General features: G+C 48.4%; 5 pseudogenes; 4 read left to right on the top strand and 1 right to left on the bottom strand.

Annotated features, from left to right (window-relative positions):
• The first annotated feature begins 659 nt into the window (after positions 1-659).
• On the top strand, positions 660-1,022 carry LOC138766275 (histone H4-like; annotated as a pseudogene).
• A 2,344-nt stretch (positions 1,023-3,366) lies between these two features.
• On the top strand, positions 3,367-3,842 carry LOC138802835 (histone H4-like; annotated as a pseudogene).
• Positions 3,843-14,628: 10,786 nt separating this feature from the next.
• LOC138802969 (histone H4-like) lies at positions 14,629-14,951 on the top strand (annotated as a pseudogene).
• Positions 14,952-16,108: 1,157 nt separating this feature from the next.
• LOC138802739 (histone H2B type 1-K-like) lies at positions 16,109-16,490 on the bottom strand (annotated as a pseudogene).
• Positions 16,491-16,806: 316 nt separating this feature from the next.
• Positions 16,807-17,258, top strand: LOC138766370 (histone H2A type 1-like; annotated as a pseudogene).
• Positions 17,259-17,291: the final 33 nt, after the last annotated feature.

Genomic DNA, 17,291 nt, shown 5'->3' with positions numbered 1-17,291 from the left:
CCCGGGTCAGGTTTCTATAGAAGAGAACACGTGGTGTCAGGAGGTGCCAAAGGAATGGCCAGTTACAATCTAATGAGCAATAGGGACACAAGGGCCAAATGACAAGGTTAAGATACAAGACATGGGTCCAGTCCTATCTAGTAGAACCCCCTCCCATCGTGGTGCATGGACACATATACAGAGTAGTCACCGGTAGGGGGCACTATACACGTGGGATTTCCCTGACACTACGCGAGGGCAGGTGGTGCTGAGTATATTGCTGGCTCGGGGCTCTTGATGCACTTGGTTCCTGGGCAGCTGGGATTTCTATCGTGACTTTCTATCTTGGTTTATTACTTTACTTGCTTATTATTTGCTTTACATGCGCGCGCTCCTTCTATCGTACACGGACGTTCTGTGACCGTTTTGTCAATCTCCCCGTTCTTTTCTTGCTTTGCTTGCTTTTTTTTTTCTGCCAGAATCGCATTAGAAACTGGTGACACTAAAAGCGGGAAACTAGCAGCGACGGTTACAGAAAGGGCGGGAAGTTTAAAATCTCCATGTTCAGCCAATCAGGGAGGAAGGGGAGGGGTCAATGATCCAACGTTGCACGTAGGGATGTCCCGGAAGTGAGTCATCTGTGCGGTTCTCTGTCAGGTCCGCTTATTTCCTATGTAAGCAAGGACTCTAAGCGCGTTCTCTTACAGTTGTTTCTTTACAGCTCAGAGAATGTCTGGACGCGGCAAAGGAGGAAAAGGTCTCGGTAAGGGCGGCGCCAAGAGGCACAGGAAGGTGCTCCGGTGATAACATCCAGGGCATCACCAAGCCCGCTATCCGCCGTCCTTGCTCGCAGGGGAGGCGTCAAGAGAATCTCCGGCCTCATCTATGAGGAGACTCGCGGTGTCCTGAAAGTCTTCCTGGAGAACGTGATCCGCGACGCCGTCACCTACACCGAGCACGCCAAGAGGAAGACCGTCACCGCCATGGACGTGGTGTACGCCCTCAAGCGCCAGGGCCGCACTCTCTACGGCTTCGGAGGTTAATTCCGCTCCCATCGGCTCCATCTCCACAACCCAAAGGCTCTTTTCAGAGCCGCCCACAGTCTTCTATATGAAAGGCTACAGATCCCGGTCCTCTCGCTGCCGTGTCTATCGGTCCCTGGTCAGTCATGTCATAAAGGGGTTTAGCGAAAGTAGGGCACAAACAATCCAGCCCTAAAGGGGTTCATCTTTTGTCTGATTGACTGAAGGGTATTGTGTCAGAATATCGGGGGTCCCGCCAATTTGATGGTGATTAACCCTTCCGTATCTGCATTGTTTTTCTGCTATATTGGGTCTTTATAAAGACGGTTCACAACTGATTTTATCGAAATGTATCTGTTCGATTGTTTATAACTGAATTGGATTGAAAGGCTGAATTAGTTTTTTATATGAAGTCTCAGAAATCATTGAACAATAAACATGCGGAGGGAATTATTAGATCTATAAAAGCAAACCAATCAGTAATGTCCGGAGACTTGTGTGTGTGCACGAGGCCCAAAACATCTCCTCCTGTCCCGGCAGCTTCCTTCTAGTCCATTAGGACCGGAGAGACACAAATGACCTGGAGATAAAGCAAGTGATTTCAGAAGGTCAGGACGGATTGAGCAGCAGGTATGGTACATGGATAAGAGCTGATTTCTATAAAGGAATAGATTGGGAATATGGATATAAGAAGGGAACAGCTCTATGATATGTTCTGTAATCCCAGCCACTCGTGTCATTATAATCTCTGAATATATAATCGAGAATAGGGCAGGATTGTGCAATATATGTGTGAATCCTAAGAGATTCCAATCACCAGAAAGCAAATCACTGTACAGCAACTTGTCCAAATGTTACTGTATGTAATGTAGCCTTGTTATGTTTTAAATTATTATGCTGTTCCTATTTTAACAAATAATGTCCCTGCAAAAGTATTAGACTTCATGAAGGCCACTGCATACATAACTGCACTATATAATGAATATTTTAAATCTAAAATATTTTAGATGTAGTATCCATAAAATAAAAAACACAAAATAGTCTGAAATATAAATATAGCAAAAAGAAAATAACATGGATGATAATGTATTAATCCATGTACATACTGGTGAGAGAGATCGCCCAGGACTTCAAGACCGATCTCCGCTTCCAGAGCTCGGCGGTCATGGCCCTGCAGGAGGCCAGCGAGGCTTACCTGGTGGGCCTGTTCGAGGACACCAACCTGTGCGCTATCCACGCCAAGAGGGTGACCATCATGCCCAAAGACATCCAGCTGGCCCGCAGGATCCGTGGGGAGAGGGCTTAGATCTGCCCCGGGCACCGCATACACCACAAAGGCTCTTTTCAGAGCCACCAAATCCTCCCTTAAAGAGCAGCAGAACCCGAACTCCGCCTTACATGTCCCCGACCCCTTCTCCTTCCCCCAGCACACGTCAGTCTGCTGTCGTTAACCCTCTCTGCGCTGAGCTAGATGTATTCACTATAGTGTTATAACACGTGCTAGATAAATGTTCTCGGTGCTGTTCTCCGGTGACTGCAGTGTCTATTGTGGCTGTTACAGGAGATCAGTCTCCCCTCCCCCCTCCCCACGCCCGTCTCCTGACAACTGTGACCCGGGTCAGGTTTCTATAGAAGAGAACACGTGATGTCAGGAGGTGCCAAAGGAATGGCCAGTTACAATCTAATGAGCAATAGGGACACAAGGGCCAAATGACAAGGTTAAGATACAAGACATGGGTCCAGTCCTATCTAGTAGAACCCCCTCCCAACGTGGTGCATGGACACATATACAGAGTAGTCACCGGTAGGGGGCACTATACACGGGGGATTTCCCTGACACTACGCGAGGGCAGGTGGTGCTGAGTATATTGCTGGCTCGGGGCTCTTGATGCACTTGGTTCCTGGGCAGCTGGGATTTCTATCGTCACTTTCTATCTAGGTTTATTACTTGCTTATTATTTGCTTTACATGCGCGCGCTCCTTCTATCGTACACGGACGTTCTGTGACCGTTTTGTCAATCTCCCCGTTCTTTTCTTGCTTTGCGGTAGGATCACTGCTGATATCCGACTGCTCTCCGTATTCCTGACGATTATTATGGGGATTTTTTTTCCCTGCCAGAATCGCATTAGAAACTGGTGACACTAAAAGCGGGAAACTAGCAGCGACGGTTACAGAAAGGGCGGGAAGTTCAAAATCTCCATGTTCAGCCAATCAGGGGAAGGGGAGGGGTCAATGATCAAAATGCACGTAGGGATGTCCCGGAAGTGAGTCATCTGTGCGGTTCTCTGTCAGGTCCGCTTATTTCCTATGTAAGCAAGGACTCTAAGCGCGTTCTCTTACAGTTGTTTCTTTACAGCTCAGAGAATGTCTGGACGCGGCAAAGGAGGAAAAGGTCTCGGTAAGGGCGGCGCCAAGAGCACAGGAAGGTGCTCCGGGATAACATCCAGGGCATCACCAAGCCCGCTATCCGCCGTCTTGCTCGCAGGGGAGGCGTCAAGAGAATCTCCGGCCTCATCTATGAGGAGACTCGCGGTGTCCTGAAAGTCTTCCTGGAGAACGTGATCCGCGACGCCGTCACCTACACCGAGCACGCCAAGAGGAAGACCGTCACCGCCATGGACGTGGTGTACGCCCTCAAGCGCCAGGGCCGCACTCTCTACGGCTTCGGAGGTTAATTCCGCTCCCATTCGGCTCCATCTCCACAACCCAAAGGCTCTTTTCAGAGCCGCCCACGTCTTCTATATGAAAGGCTACAGATCCCGGTCCTCTCGCTGCCGTGTCTATGGAAAGTAGGGCACAAACAATCCAGCCCTAAAGGGGTTCATCTTTTGTCTGATGACTGAAGGTATTGTGTCAGAATATCGGGGGTCGCGCCAATTTGATGGTGATTAACCCTTCCGTATCTGCATTGTTTTCTGCTATATTGGGTCTCATCATTACAAAGACGTTCACAACTGATTTAATCGAAATGTATATGTTCGATTGTTTATAACTGAATTGGATTAAAAGGCTGAATTAGTTTTTTATATGAAGCCTTTAGAAATCACTGAACAATAAACATGCGGAGGGAATTATTAGATCTAGCAAGCAAACCAATCAGTAATGTCCGGAGACTTGTGTGTGTGCACGAGGCCCAGAACATCTCCTGTCCCGGCAGCTTCCTTCTAGTCCATTAGGACCGGAGAGACACAAATGACCTGGAGATAAAGCAAGTGATTTCAGAAGGTCAGGACGGATTGAGCAGCAGGTATGGTACATGGATAAGAGCTGATTTCTATAAAGGAATAGATTGGGAATATGGATATAAGAAGGGAACAGCTCTATGATATGTTCTGTAATCCCAGCCACTCGTGTCATTATTAATCTCTGAATATATAATCGAGAATAGGGCAGGATTGTGCAATATATGTGTGAATCTAAGAGATTCCAATCACCAGAAAGCAAATCACTGTACAGCAACTTGCCCAAATGTTACTGTATGTAATGTAGCCTTGTTATGTTTTAAATTATTGTGCTGTTCCTATTTTAACAAATAATGTCCCTGCAAAGTATTAGACTTCATGAAGGCCACTGCATACATAACTGCACTACATAATGAATATTTTACATCTAAAATATTTTAGATGTTGTATCCATAAAATAAAAACACAAAATAGTCTGAAATATAAATATAGCAAAAATAAAATAACATGGATGATAATGTATTAATCCATGTACATACTTTCTTGTGTCTCTGTCCTGCACCATTTCCTAGATCCTCCTGCTTGCTGTCAGTAAATGGAATCATTCGGGATCCTTCTCACAGCAGAGGGTCTGTTACAGTTGTATGTGGTCTAGGACAGTCATTAGCCTGGATACAGTCCACCTGCACCGATACATTGTAGCACAGATGACTTTTATCACTCCAGAGACTTGTGTAGCATTATAACAGGTGTTCAGTATTAGGTCTGCACAGGTTTTCTGGATGTGAACAAGGATCTTTTAGTCACTGACAGCCAGCAGAGATCTTGGACATGAAGAAACTGAAACACAAGCCGGCTACACAACCATATCAGAACTTTTCATTATACAGTGATTATATTTTATTTATACAAAACTTTATACCAGCGGTCTGCAAATGGCGGAACTGATGGGGAACTACAACTCCCAGTATGCCCTGGCAGCCTGTGAACAGACAGACAGTATATATCACATGAATAAACAGACATGTACCTCCCTCTGTGTAATGGTCTTTATACCAGGGTGACTCCTACCTGAGAGAACATCAGGGGGACCAGGGAAAGGTAAGTATGCATTCTTTTCCTATATACCTTCAACAGCAGAGCAGTCCATTAGACAAGTTGTTTTGTATGTGTCAGTAAAAACAAAAACTGGGCAAGGCTTAGATATGCCATCGGTGTTTGCATCAATGTACTGAGAAACCAGCACTGAAGTAGTCTTAAAGCAAGAGGGTTTTTTATGCTTGGATACTTTCCCCTGAACAGTTCCAGAAAAAACATCCAGATAAAGGTTGTAGGTCTTGTAGCCACCACTAGGGGGAACTGGCTGCAGGTGAATTCCTTATTGAGTTTAGTCACAGCTGTAAAAATCTGCACAGTGAGCGCCCCCTGGTGGAAAACAGCATTGCCTGCACCACCCCAAACATTATCATCATCATTCATCAATACTCAAAATAATAAAATGACATTAAATAGTCCCCACTAGAGATGAGCGAACTTAAAGGGCAACTCCAGTTTAAATCAACTGGTGTAAGAAAGTGCCAGAGATTTGTAATTTACTTCTATTAAAAAAACTCAAGTCTTCCAGTACTTATCAGCTGCAGCATGTCCAACATATCTATGCCTGTGTCTATGACATACAGCAGCTGATAAGTACTGGAAGACCTGAGATTTTTTTTAATAGAAGTAAATTACAAATCTCTGGCACTTTTGGACACTAGTTGATTTGAAAGAAAAAAAAAAAAATCACTTGAGTTGCCCTTGATATTTACGAGCTGAGATTCATTCCGAACTTATTGCAGAGTTCTAAACAACTTTTTAATAATGGCAGTTGCGCATCTTAAAAAAAAAAATTAAAAAAAAATTGTACGCGCACCTGTCTGTGCTCCCCCAGTGTATCCAGTCACCTGCAGCCCGTTCAGCCAATCACTGACTGAGATGGGATAGCACCATGACCAGTGATTGGCTAAGCGGCCTATCACTCTAGTGACTGCAGTGCATCTCCATGACAGTGAGTACCGGTGTGAACAGTCTCCTGGCAGGTAGGACGTGTTCACTATGAAGGGGTCTCTAAGAATCATGGAGCAACAATAGGAGCCAGAAATACAGTGGGCGCTGAAGGGTTAACAGTGCTGTATATGACTTCTCTATTACACGGCCATTTATTACAGCATCTCAATAAGATAAAAGAACTTTCTGCATGTTACTTATATATAACTACTAAAGTCTATACAGAGATATAGAGCTCTGCATGAGAAGAGGGAACTCCGACCACTATAAATATAACTTACAATGATCTAGAACCCAGTATGACAATCATAGGCAGCCTGATGGGGTTACCTGATGACGTTATCCTGTAAATATTCTCATTCCCCAGCCAGAAATCAGATAGACGGCTGCCAAATTCCATCTTGTAACCGGACCACGGGTGCCTAGTGGTAAATACAGCCCTGCCTCTCACTATTCCACCATGTCGACTCTCTGTCCATCCCTGCACTGTATGGAGTGGGGTCAGTAGCCAAGTCTGCTCCATACATGGTGGCGCAGTGTATTACAGCTGACAACTGCCCGTGGTTACTGGAGAACGTTAGACCCAGATGCTGAACCTGCTTAGTGATTAGCAATTGTGGCAACTGGGGAGCATCTAGTCAAACAAGTTTTTTTTTTGCCCACAGGGATTAAGAATATGATGGTGTAAAAAAAAAAAAGAATTTTTTTTTCCCTAGTAAAACATACACATGTTAGCGGAAGTGATAGATCTAAGGGCCAGTTCACACAGAGTAAAACTGGCGGAATTCCGCGGCAGAACTCTTTGCCTGTATGACAGAGGCTGGCGGGATTCTGCAGCAGTCTATGGGAGGCTCGCACACCTCCTCTTCCCACGCCTCTCTGCTCGGAAGAATTGACACGTCAATTCTTCCGTGGGAGAGAGAGGAGGCACACGAGCCAGTATGACACAGAGACTGGTTGGATTCCGGGGCGGAGAGTTCTGCGGCAAAATCTGCCAGTTTTACTCTGTGTGAACTGGCCCTTTTAGAGATGAGGAAGAAAAAAAGAAACTATGTTATGAAATATAAAATCTATGGAAAGGAGGTAATTGGGTAATTGCCTTCTCCTTCCCCAGGGTTAGGGGTAAATAAGACATCACCTCTCTGCCCTACTGCCCCTCAGTGATTCTCATTTATTGGTTAGTTCCCTTTGCGTCTTCTTATGATACATCTAACCAGGAGAGACAACAAAATGATCTTACAAGTAAAAGGAAGGAGGCCTGAAGATGTCACTCACTGTTCCGGAGAGCCTAGATCCCCCGTATCGCCTATACACATGAAGAAAGACAATCACTCAGAGGGGTCTCATAGTTTATTACTGGTTACATCATACATGGAGTCCAATAAACTGGATAGGATGGAGAATCTTTGCTTTCAAATTCAATGACTTTACCTTTTGGTCCTTGCGGCCCTGGAAGACCCGGATCTCCTGCAGGAAAGTAGAAATGACAAATTATATCTGTATAGAACTAGGTCACAGAGTAGGAAGGACTGGAGAAGTATGGTGGAGTAATGAGGAAGAATACAGACAAGATACAACCATCAGACGAATAGAGGGGTGGAGGATATTATGGAGGTCTTTCCAAGGGTTGGCAGGTGTTCTGTCTATAGAGTTCCCAGAGGACCCTAGATAAAACACATTGTATAGACATATAATGTGCACTAGCAGTGTCCCAGAGTGGGTTTCCACTGCTTTAATGCAGCATATGTAGGTCAGTACATGAATGCTAGAATGATCTGGGGCTGAATGATGTAGTTTGCACTCCCACCACCAGATGTCAGAATGTATTTTCACTCTCTAGAATGGCTTAAGGAAATTCACTAGAATGGTTAACTGCGAAGCTGGATTGCCTTATGCATTTTCTATAATTATTGCCACTATCTGATGTTTTACTGTGCACCAGTCTCTGAGCTGGGTATTCTAGAGTCTTCCCTAATATGTCTTATAACCTATTACAGTATAGATTATTTGCTCTCTGCCCTATCATGTCAACCCTTGGGGATAGAAGTGCTGAGGCATCTGTGATTTGGGGTAGTTATTCAGAGAGAGGCACACAAGATAAAAGAGAGCCTTCCGAGAAGCTTCTTCCAGGGCCTGGCCTGGTGGCCAGGACCCACCTCCTTAGGGGTCACCCAACGCCTAACTTTTCCCACTAGGTGGGCCTACGTTGTAGTGCTGACTGGTCTAGTGTCACTTGGTGCCCACAAGACAGCATTAAGCGGATGTGCATTCCCATGGGCGTAGTTGCTGCTCTTCTAAAAGGAGTACCTTAGGGTTTGTGTTTGTGTTTCTCCGACAGTCCACTGCCACCACCACAGATTAACAAGCAGCGTTACAAGTCTAGTCAAGCACAAGTATATTCAGAGACTGTAGATTCTATTCTTCCACCAGTGAGAGGCTGTGATATTGTCAAGTATTGTACTACAAACAATAAGCTGTGAAGTATATCCAAGTCTATATTATATCCAAAGTTACCCAACTCAACTCAAGAGGTGACCGGTAATATACGGGAAAGGGTGTACATCTGCAAGCCTGGATGAGATGGTGAAGTCCAGGCAAAGTTGTGTGGTTCAGTAGAGCTATTCTGCTGAACTATATATTCGTATAACTGGCCCTGGATTTTATAGGTGCGTAGTAGAGTGTGGAGGCAATGGAAGGTCCCATTACCAATCCCACCTGCCGTTCCCTCCCCAATCTATTCCGCACCTTGTGCTCAGGTGTAGTCAGGGTCAAATTGCTCCAACATAAAAGGCGGCACACAAGGAAAAAGAAATGCTGAGAGCTTGTGGCCTGTTCACACACTGCTCTGTAGAGCTGCTATTGAGTTAGAGCCCAGCTGGTCAGGTGTGTATTTTGTATCCTCCTAGTAACCAGGGAGCTACTAGCACTTGGTATCGTCTCAGTAAATAGGGACAAGAAATAGCATAGGAAACTCAACAACTCGTCTCTACCTTGAGATGTCTATAAGTTGGCAGACGTTGCAGTAGATTATACCTCAGTAAGCATTACATGGAGAGGTCTCCAGGTGTTCTCTAATAAGACATCTCAGTAGACACTACCTGAAAGCTATTACAGTATTGGTTTTTATCCCTGTATAAGAACTGTTGTTAGTGCATCTAGTATATAAGATCCAATCTTGTTCTTTTGGTGGTCCACATTCTTCTTTGTCTCCTGGAGGCAGGTCCGTTTTAATACATTGGTGGGCCCAGTGCACAGCCCTCAAGAGTGCCCCCCCTTACCTTTCTGCACATTGTATAATGTACTGAATTTGCCCCCCACTGCATCAAGAGCCCCAATACATACAGTAGTTACCTTATAACACTATTTCCACCATACAGTGATTACATATTACATAAAAACTGCACTAAACAAAACAGAAAGATATCACCAATGATACCATTACATAATACCGCCACACACATGACCCCTATCAGTACAAGCCTATAACAGAGTGAAGTTACATCCAGTGACTCACCGGGGGTGTCTTCTCCGATCAGAGTCTGTCACCTTTTCTTTTTCTCTCCATCCAGCCTGGGCCACCTTGAAGTCTTCTCCTGGCTGTGAATCTTCTCTCCAGAATCTGCTAGACAAATATTTTAGGCTCCAACACATACAGTAGTTAGGTCCCTTGTACCCCTATACAGTAGTTACACCCCTCTGTACTCCTACATAGTTACACCCCTCTGTGCCTCCATAGTTTTAAGGTGTCCCTGTAGTATATAGACCCTCATGTGCTCCTCCAGTTATATACAGCCCTCCTGTGCGCTCCCCCATTAGTATATAGCCCCCCTGTGCACTCTCCCCAGTAGTATATAGCCCCCCTGTGCTCTCCCACAATAGTATATAGCTCCCCTGTGCTCTCCCACAATAGTATATAGCCCCTCTGTGCTCTCCCACAATAGTATATAGCCCCCCTGTGCTCTCCCACAATAGTATATAGCCCCCCTGTGCTCTCCAATAGTATATAGACCCCTATGCTCTCCCACAATAGTATATAGCCCCCCTGTGCTCTCCCACAAATAGTATATAGCCCCCCTGTGCTCTCCCACAATAGTATATAGCCCCCCTGTGCTCTCCCACAATAGTATATAGCCCCCCTGTGCTCTCCCCCAATAGTATATAGCCCCCCTGTGCTCCTCCTCAATAGTATATAGCCCCCCTGTGCTCTCCTCAATAGTAAATAGCCCCCCTGTGCTCTCCATAATATATAGCCCCCTGTGCTCTCCCCCATAGTATATAGACCCCTGTGCTCCCCAATAGTATATAGCCCCCTGTGCTCTCCCCAATAGTAAATAGCCCCCCTGTGCTCTCCATAATATATAGCCCCCTGTGCTCTCCCCCATAGTATATAGACCCCTGTGCTCCCCAATAGTATATAGCTCCCCTGTGTTCCCCAATAGTATATAGCCCCCTGTGCTCCCCAATAGTATATAGCTAACCTGTGCTCCCCAATAGTATATAACCCCCTGTGCTCCCCCATAGTATATAGCCCCCTGTGCTCCCCCATAGTATATAGCCCCCTGTGCTCCCCAGTAGTATATAGCCCCCTGTGCTCCCCATAGTATATAGCTCCCCTGTGCTCCCCCATAGTATATAGCCCCCTGTGCTCCCCCATAGTATATAGCTCCCCTGTGCTCCCCCATAGTATATAGCTCCCCTGTGCTTCCCCATTGTATATAGCCCCCTGTGCTCCCCCATTGTATATAGCTCCCCTGTGCTCCCCAATAGTATATAGCCCCCGTTCTCCCCCATAGTATATAGCCCCCTGTGCTCCCCAATAGTATATAGCTGCTATATAACATTGAAAAAAACAAACACTTACTCACCTAGGTCCACGCGTTTCCTCTTCTCTTCCCTCTTGTGGCCGCACTTCCTGCAGTCACAAGAGGCTGCACTCCCCTTACCCTCGCGCCGACGCTCCAGTGACGTCGGGCGCTAGAGGGAGAGTGCGGCCTCTTGTGACCGCAGGAAGTGCGGCCACAAGAGTGACTGACAGGGAGGGAGCCAATGGCTCTCTCTCTGTCAGTGTCGCTGCTGCTGCAGCGCTGAAGCGCCGCAGCAGCAGCGGACTGGGAAGCGGCGGACTGGGGGGGGCCCTGCAGGGGGCGCCATGGAGGGGTAAGTAGATTACCCATCCATGGCGCTCCCCCCTGACAGGCTGGTGGCCGGAGCCCTGTGCGACCGCATTGGTCGCACATAGCAACTGCCGGCCTGCTCGGGGGGGGGCCCTTTAACCAGTGGGCCCGGTGCACGTGCACCATGTGCCCTCTGGTTAAAGCGGCCCTGCCTGGAGGTACCCCAACATCCTCGAAGGACAGTTATCTGCCCTCTATTTATGTGTTGATAAGAATTTGTTCTACTTTGATGACCCGTGACAATTCAGATTATTTGCGAAACATGGTGGTCGCACATGTTTTCAGGTATTTTAGTGAGTTGGCGGGTACAAGGGACTATCCATAATTGGCTGTAACCCTGCCCCAGCATGTCCATGCTATAGACACATAGCAGGAGCTCTATACAGGAGGACTAGAAGTACCAACATGTCCATGCTTTAAAACACAAAGCAGTGCTCCTAATGGTCTCACCTGACCATGGAGCACACAACAAACTGCACCGGAACAGCGCCAGGAAGGAAGGTAAAAGACAAACCTTCCTTCTTGGCTTCTCCTGTGCAATGGGGACATATCAGCATGTTAGATTAAAAGGGTTTAAAGGGCTTATATGAGCTCCATAGCAGGCACACAGCTGCAGATCCCGGCAGACAAGAGTAATAGTGCAGAGAGATTTATCTAACAGATTTTTGAAGCCAAAACCAGGAACAGACTATAAAGAGAGAACAGGTCATAAAGGAAAGAGTGAGATTACTTCTCTTCAAAAATCCATTCCTGGCTTTGGCTTCCAAATCTTTTAGATAAATCTGTCTGTATAAACGTACCCTTAGGCTATGTTCAACACTACGTAAGTCTCCGAACATATAGCGTTCCGTGAATAAGCGGCCGGAGACTTACGTAGTTTGCGTAAGTATGGAAAGTATACGATGTACGGCTGCACAGTTCACACTACGTAAGAACTTACGCCCGGATCGTACGCTGCGCCGTAAAAAAGGAACCAGACCATTGTTTGAGGACGAAAATGCCGTAACTTACGCCCGTAGCGTAACATGCGGGTCCCGTACGTAGTGGCGATTTCTTCATTTTTGCACTTTTCTTTGCCGATCCAAAAGTTCTGTGGGGTGTCCGGGGCTAGCCGAAGATATCCCAGTAAAAGACCGCTGTCGGATCGCAACGAGGGCGCTCGGGAAGCGTAAGCGTAAGTAGAGACTACGGGCGTAAGTTCGCGGACCGTACGTAGCCGGCCGCAACTTACGTAAATCCCCGGCCGGAGTTTAACACGTATATGTCCGGCCGCGAAGATATGCGGCCGGACATATACGTAGTGTGAACATAAACGAGCGCCGTTCTGCTAGATCAGCGCTCGTTTACTGGGCCAATTCCACGGCCTGGTTATCGTTTAAACAAGGGCTGCAGGGACCTTGTTACTGATGTCCTTGCAGTCCTAGCTTAACTAGTATACATTACCTATGCAGGGTGCAGGGCTCCTCTTCTCCCGGGTCCTGCGCGCTCCTCCAGCGTCAGGGCAGCCTGTCTCGGCTGACAGGCCCTCAGCCAATCACTGGGTGGGACCGCTGTGGCAGTGATTGGCTGAGTGGAGACAGGCCGCCCTGACGCTGGAGCGCGCTGGATCCGGACCCGGGGAGAAGCAGGAGAAGAGGAGCCCTGCCTCTGCATAGGTAATGTAAATCGTTAGTAGCCGGCCTCGCACCGCTATTCCACGCAGCAGTGTGCGGTCGGCGCCCGACAAATATAGGTCCTAACCCTATATCAACGATCAGCCGATGACAAAGCTGATCGTTTGTCTCTATTCCGATTCGGCCAATCATCGCTCCCTGGAACAGGGCCCTTAGGGAGTTATGTGACAGGCAGAGATGTGCCACCCAGTCCCATGTGTACCAGGCTTATACATCTAGGGTAGATTAGATGGTCAGAAATCCCTTCCCCCGCTAGTTAAGCTCAGATATGTGGCAGCAGCTTTCTAGTCTTATTATGTCAGTGTGGTCAGATCCAGGGATGAGCTGTGGTTTGTAATCACCCATAGAGGCCGGGCCTCCCTTCCCTCTAACTGGCTGGGTGCGGGATTTCAGCTCAGGATGGAACCGTCCATGTGAATATGCCAAAGTCCGTGCCTGGTAAACTATGTGGGCACTGAACAGTTCTCTATAGTGACCACACGGTGCGCTATTGTACTACTTATTATCCCCACAGCCTGTATCATTGTGTCGTATCTACAGACGGACAATAAATGACATTGTAACAAGGAAGGAGAGAATGGATACAATGTATCTCATCTACAGAGGGGAAGGTTAGACGTTACATTGTACTTTGGGGTCCAGAGATACATTGTAGCTTCACTCGCTGAGATTTCCCATCAAACTCCACAACGTCCCCATAGCCAGGACAGCGCCCCGCCCGCAGCTCCTCCAGCACTGCAGCCAATGTTAGACTAGGATAAGTATATAGGAGAATAGGGGGAAGCGGCGCTGACAATGCCGGAGCCGGGCACAGGGAGGAGGTCACAGCTCAGTGCTGCCTCCTGGCGGATTGTCCCGGAACCAGCGGCTATATTGTGCTATATGTGACCTCCGGCCGCTAATGTAATGTCCAGCTCCGGCCACGTCCATGCCGCAGCGCTGAGTGTGAGCACCGAGCACCTCGCCAGAAATCTGCCCTAACCCCTGCATGTCCGGAGCGGCGACCCAGAAAGCGGCAAGTACTGTCACTAATAGTCATCGCACCCCAGTATCCCCCATCCCAGAAACCACCGCCCGGGAGCGGGGAGGCCGCGCTGCATCATAGGAGAACACCGGCCACCAGGGGGCGCCACACCGGGAGATCACGGCGGCTGCTGAAGCATCACAGAGCCCGGAGGGAGATACACGGGGAACCCCACTGATCTGTACAAGGGAACAAACAAGCATCAGCCCCAAAATCCTAAAACCTATATGAACCCCACCCGGCCATAGCGGCCCTGACCCCACTAATAACGGACATAATAGCATCAGAAGAGGGAAATGGCGGCGACAGTAATAGAATAGGCGGAAAGAGAATATCAACATTACATCTGTGTTCAGCCAAAAAACGGAGAGTAGGCGGGGCTGAAAGCTCAGCGCAAAAAAAAAAAAAAAAAAAGACACGCCCCCAGTGTGGATCATATACTCAGTTCTCTGTCAGGTCGCCTATTTCCTATATAAGCAAGGACTCTAAGCGCGTTCTCTTACAGTTGTTTCTTTACAGCTCAGAGAATGTCTGGACGCGGCAAAGGAGGAAAAGGTCTCGGTAAGGGCGGCGCCAAGAGGCACAGGAGGTGCTCCGGGATAACATTCAGGGCATCACTAAGCCCGCTATCCGCCGTCTTGCTCGCAGGGGAGGCGTCAAGAGAATCTCCGCCTCATCTATGAGGAGACTCGCGGTGTCCTGAAAGTCTTCTTGGAGAATGTGATCCGCGACGCCGTCACCTACACCGAGCACGCCAAGAGGAAGACCGTCACCGCCATGGACGTGGTGTACGCCCTCAAGCGCCAGGGCCGCACTCTCTACGGCTTTGGAGGTTAATTCCGCTCCCATTCGGCTCCATCCACAACCCAAAGGCTCTTTTCAGAGCCGCCCACGTCTTCTATAAGAGGCTACAATTCCTGGGAACCATTGCTGTGGTTGGCAGTGTGCAGTCTCGGAGGGCAGCAATAGGGTTTTGTGAACAAATCAAGATTAAACATTATACATATATAACCGAGTGAAAAGATCCACCACTAAAATCAGTCACCTGTAGATGGTGCTAAAACTGAGCTTTGAATTTCAAAATTCCCGCCCGTCGCAAACCCGTTCTTTGTTTGGTCGCAGTCGGTCTGACTCCCATACATAATAGAGATGTCGGAGCTCTATACTGACTGCTCTCCTCCTGCTTATCTTACTGGTCAGCACCAATATAACCCGGCAAGGGTGATAATTGTTTTTGGGGGAAAGCTTATATAATACAAAAACGCACAAGACCGCCGCCCCCAAGGACAGAGTTCTCATATTCCGGTTTTGTCATTGGGATAGTGGAGCAGAAAACACGTATATGGAATGTACTGTAGTTATCTAGCTCCGGTCTCCTGAAATAAAAGGCACTGCAAGAATAGCGGGCGGGCTCCTCAACATGCTGTCCGGGGCTATAGGGTATAATACTGCCTCAGCGATGTAATACCACCACAAGCCAGCAGGTGGCAGCGTCACTTTGCAGTATAGTAAGCTAAGCACTATGCAGGCATGTCATCGGTGTCCGTGGTAACGGGGGAAACAATGAGAGAAGTCAGCACGATCTGCGCTGATGAAATGGGCGGCGGCTGTTACATTTATTAGGCGGAAATCGGGGATGAGAACCTACACCTAATTGTATAGAGACAAATTAAAAATGGAAATAACCGCATTGTGTGTAACCGAACAGGAGTGAACGTAAGAACTTCCCATTCATAAATACTATGCAGTAATAACTCAGCAGTGACAGTAGGTGTCGCTGTTCCTCCCATATATCACACCGCTACATAGTAAAGGAAATCTTACCATATATAGGCATATTTTTTATCAACATCTTGACACGTAGATCAGTTAAGAAACAGAAAAAAGGAAAACGAACTAGCTGAATTAGATACGACTACGGGAGAAGCTCCAGCTCCGTTCTAGACAACGTGGTGGCTCTTAGAAGAGCCTTTGGGGTGATAAGAGAAGAGGCAGGAGGCGAGCCGCTCACTTGGCGCTGGTGTACTTGGTGACGGCCTGGTTGCCCTCGGACACGGCGTGCTTGGCCGCTCTCCCGGCAGCAGCAGGCGCACGGCGGTCTGGATCTCCCGGGAGGTGATGGTAGAGCGCTTGTTGTAGTGAGCCAGGCGAGAGGCTTCCCCTGCGATGCGCTCGAAGATGTCTTGACGAACGATTCATGATGCCCATGGCCTTGGAGGGAGATACCGTTGTCAGGGTGGAACCTGCTTGAGCACCTTGTACACGTAGATGCGTAGCTTTCCTTCCTGCTCTTCTTCCTTCGCTTCTTGCCGTCCTTCTTCTGGTTCTTGGTCACGGCTTTCTTGGAGCCCTTCTTGGGCGCTGGGGCAGACTTGGCGGGATCAGGCATGATGATCACTCACAATCCTCCTTCACTGGGACAGAGAAGAATGCTGCTCTCCCCTCCCGCCGCAGCCCTATTTATACACCAGCCCATGCAAATGAGGGCTGCCGCTTGCTCGACCCTCTACTGGAGAGAGAGTCACCTGACCGGGGAGCGCGTCTAATCCCCGCCCACGCCTGCGCTATTGGCGTACCTACAAGCAGCTGCCCGTTGGCCGGATTCAATCTACCCAATGACAGGAGGCGGAGGGCGGAGCAGGAAGTATAAAAAGCCGCAGGACGCCGGCGAGGAAATCTGATCGTGAAAGCGCACGAGCTCGACAATGTCTGGACGCGGCAAACAAGGAGGCAAGGTCCGTGCTAAGGCCAAGACCCGCTCCTCCCGGGGCAGGACTGCAGTTGCCCCGTCGGTCGTGTGCACAGGCTTCTCCGCAAGGGAAACTACGCTGAAGGTTTGGCGCCGGCGCTCCGGTCTACCTGGCCGCCGTGCTGGAGTAATCTGACCGCTGAGAATCCTGAGTTGGCCGGCAATGCCGCCGGGACAAAGAAGAAGACCCGCATCATCCCCCTCACCTGCAGCTGGCCGTCCGCAACGACGGAGGAGCTCACAAGCTGCTGGGTGGGGTGACCATCGGTGCCCAGGGATAGTCGTCCTTCCAACATCCAGGCCGTGCTGCTGCCCAAGAAGACCGAGAGCAGCAAAGCGGCCAGAGAGCAAGTGAGCTCCGCTCATCCATCCGGTAACCGATCCGCAATACCCCAAAGGCTCTTCTAAGAGCCACCCACCTTCTCATACAGAGCTGTCACC

This window comes from Dendropsophus ebraccatus, chromosome 10, assembly GCF_027789765.1.
Source record: "Dendropsophus ebraccatus isolate aDenEbr1 chromosome 10, aDenEbr1.pat, whole genome shotgun sequence".
NCBI lineage: Eukaryota > Metazoa > Chordata > Amphibia > Anura > Hylidae > Dendropsophus > Dendropsophus ebraccatus.
Note: the sequence above shows the minus strand (reverse complement) of the source record. Positions and strands in the feature narration are given on the sequence as shown.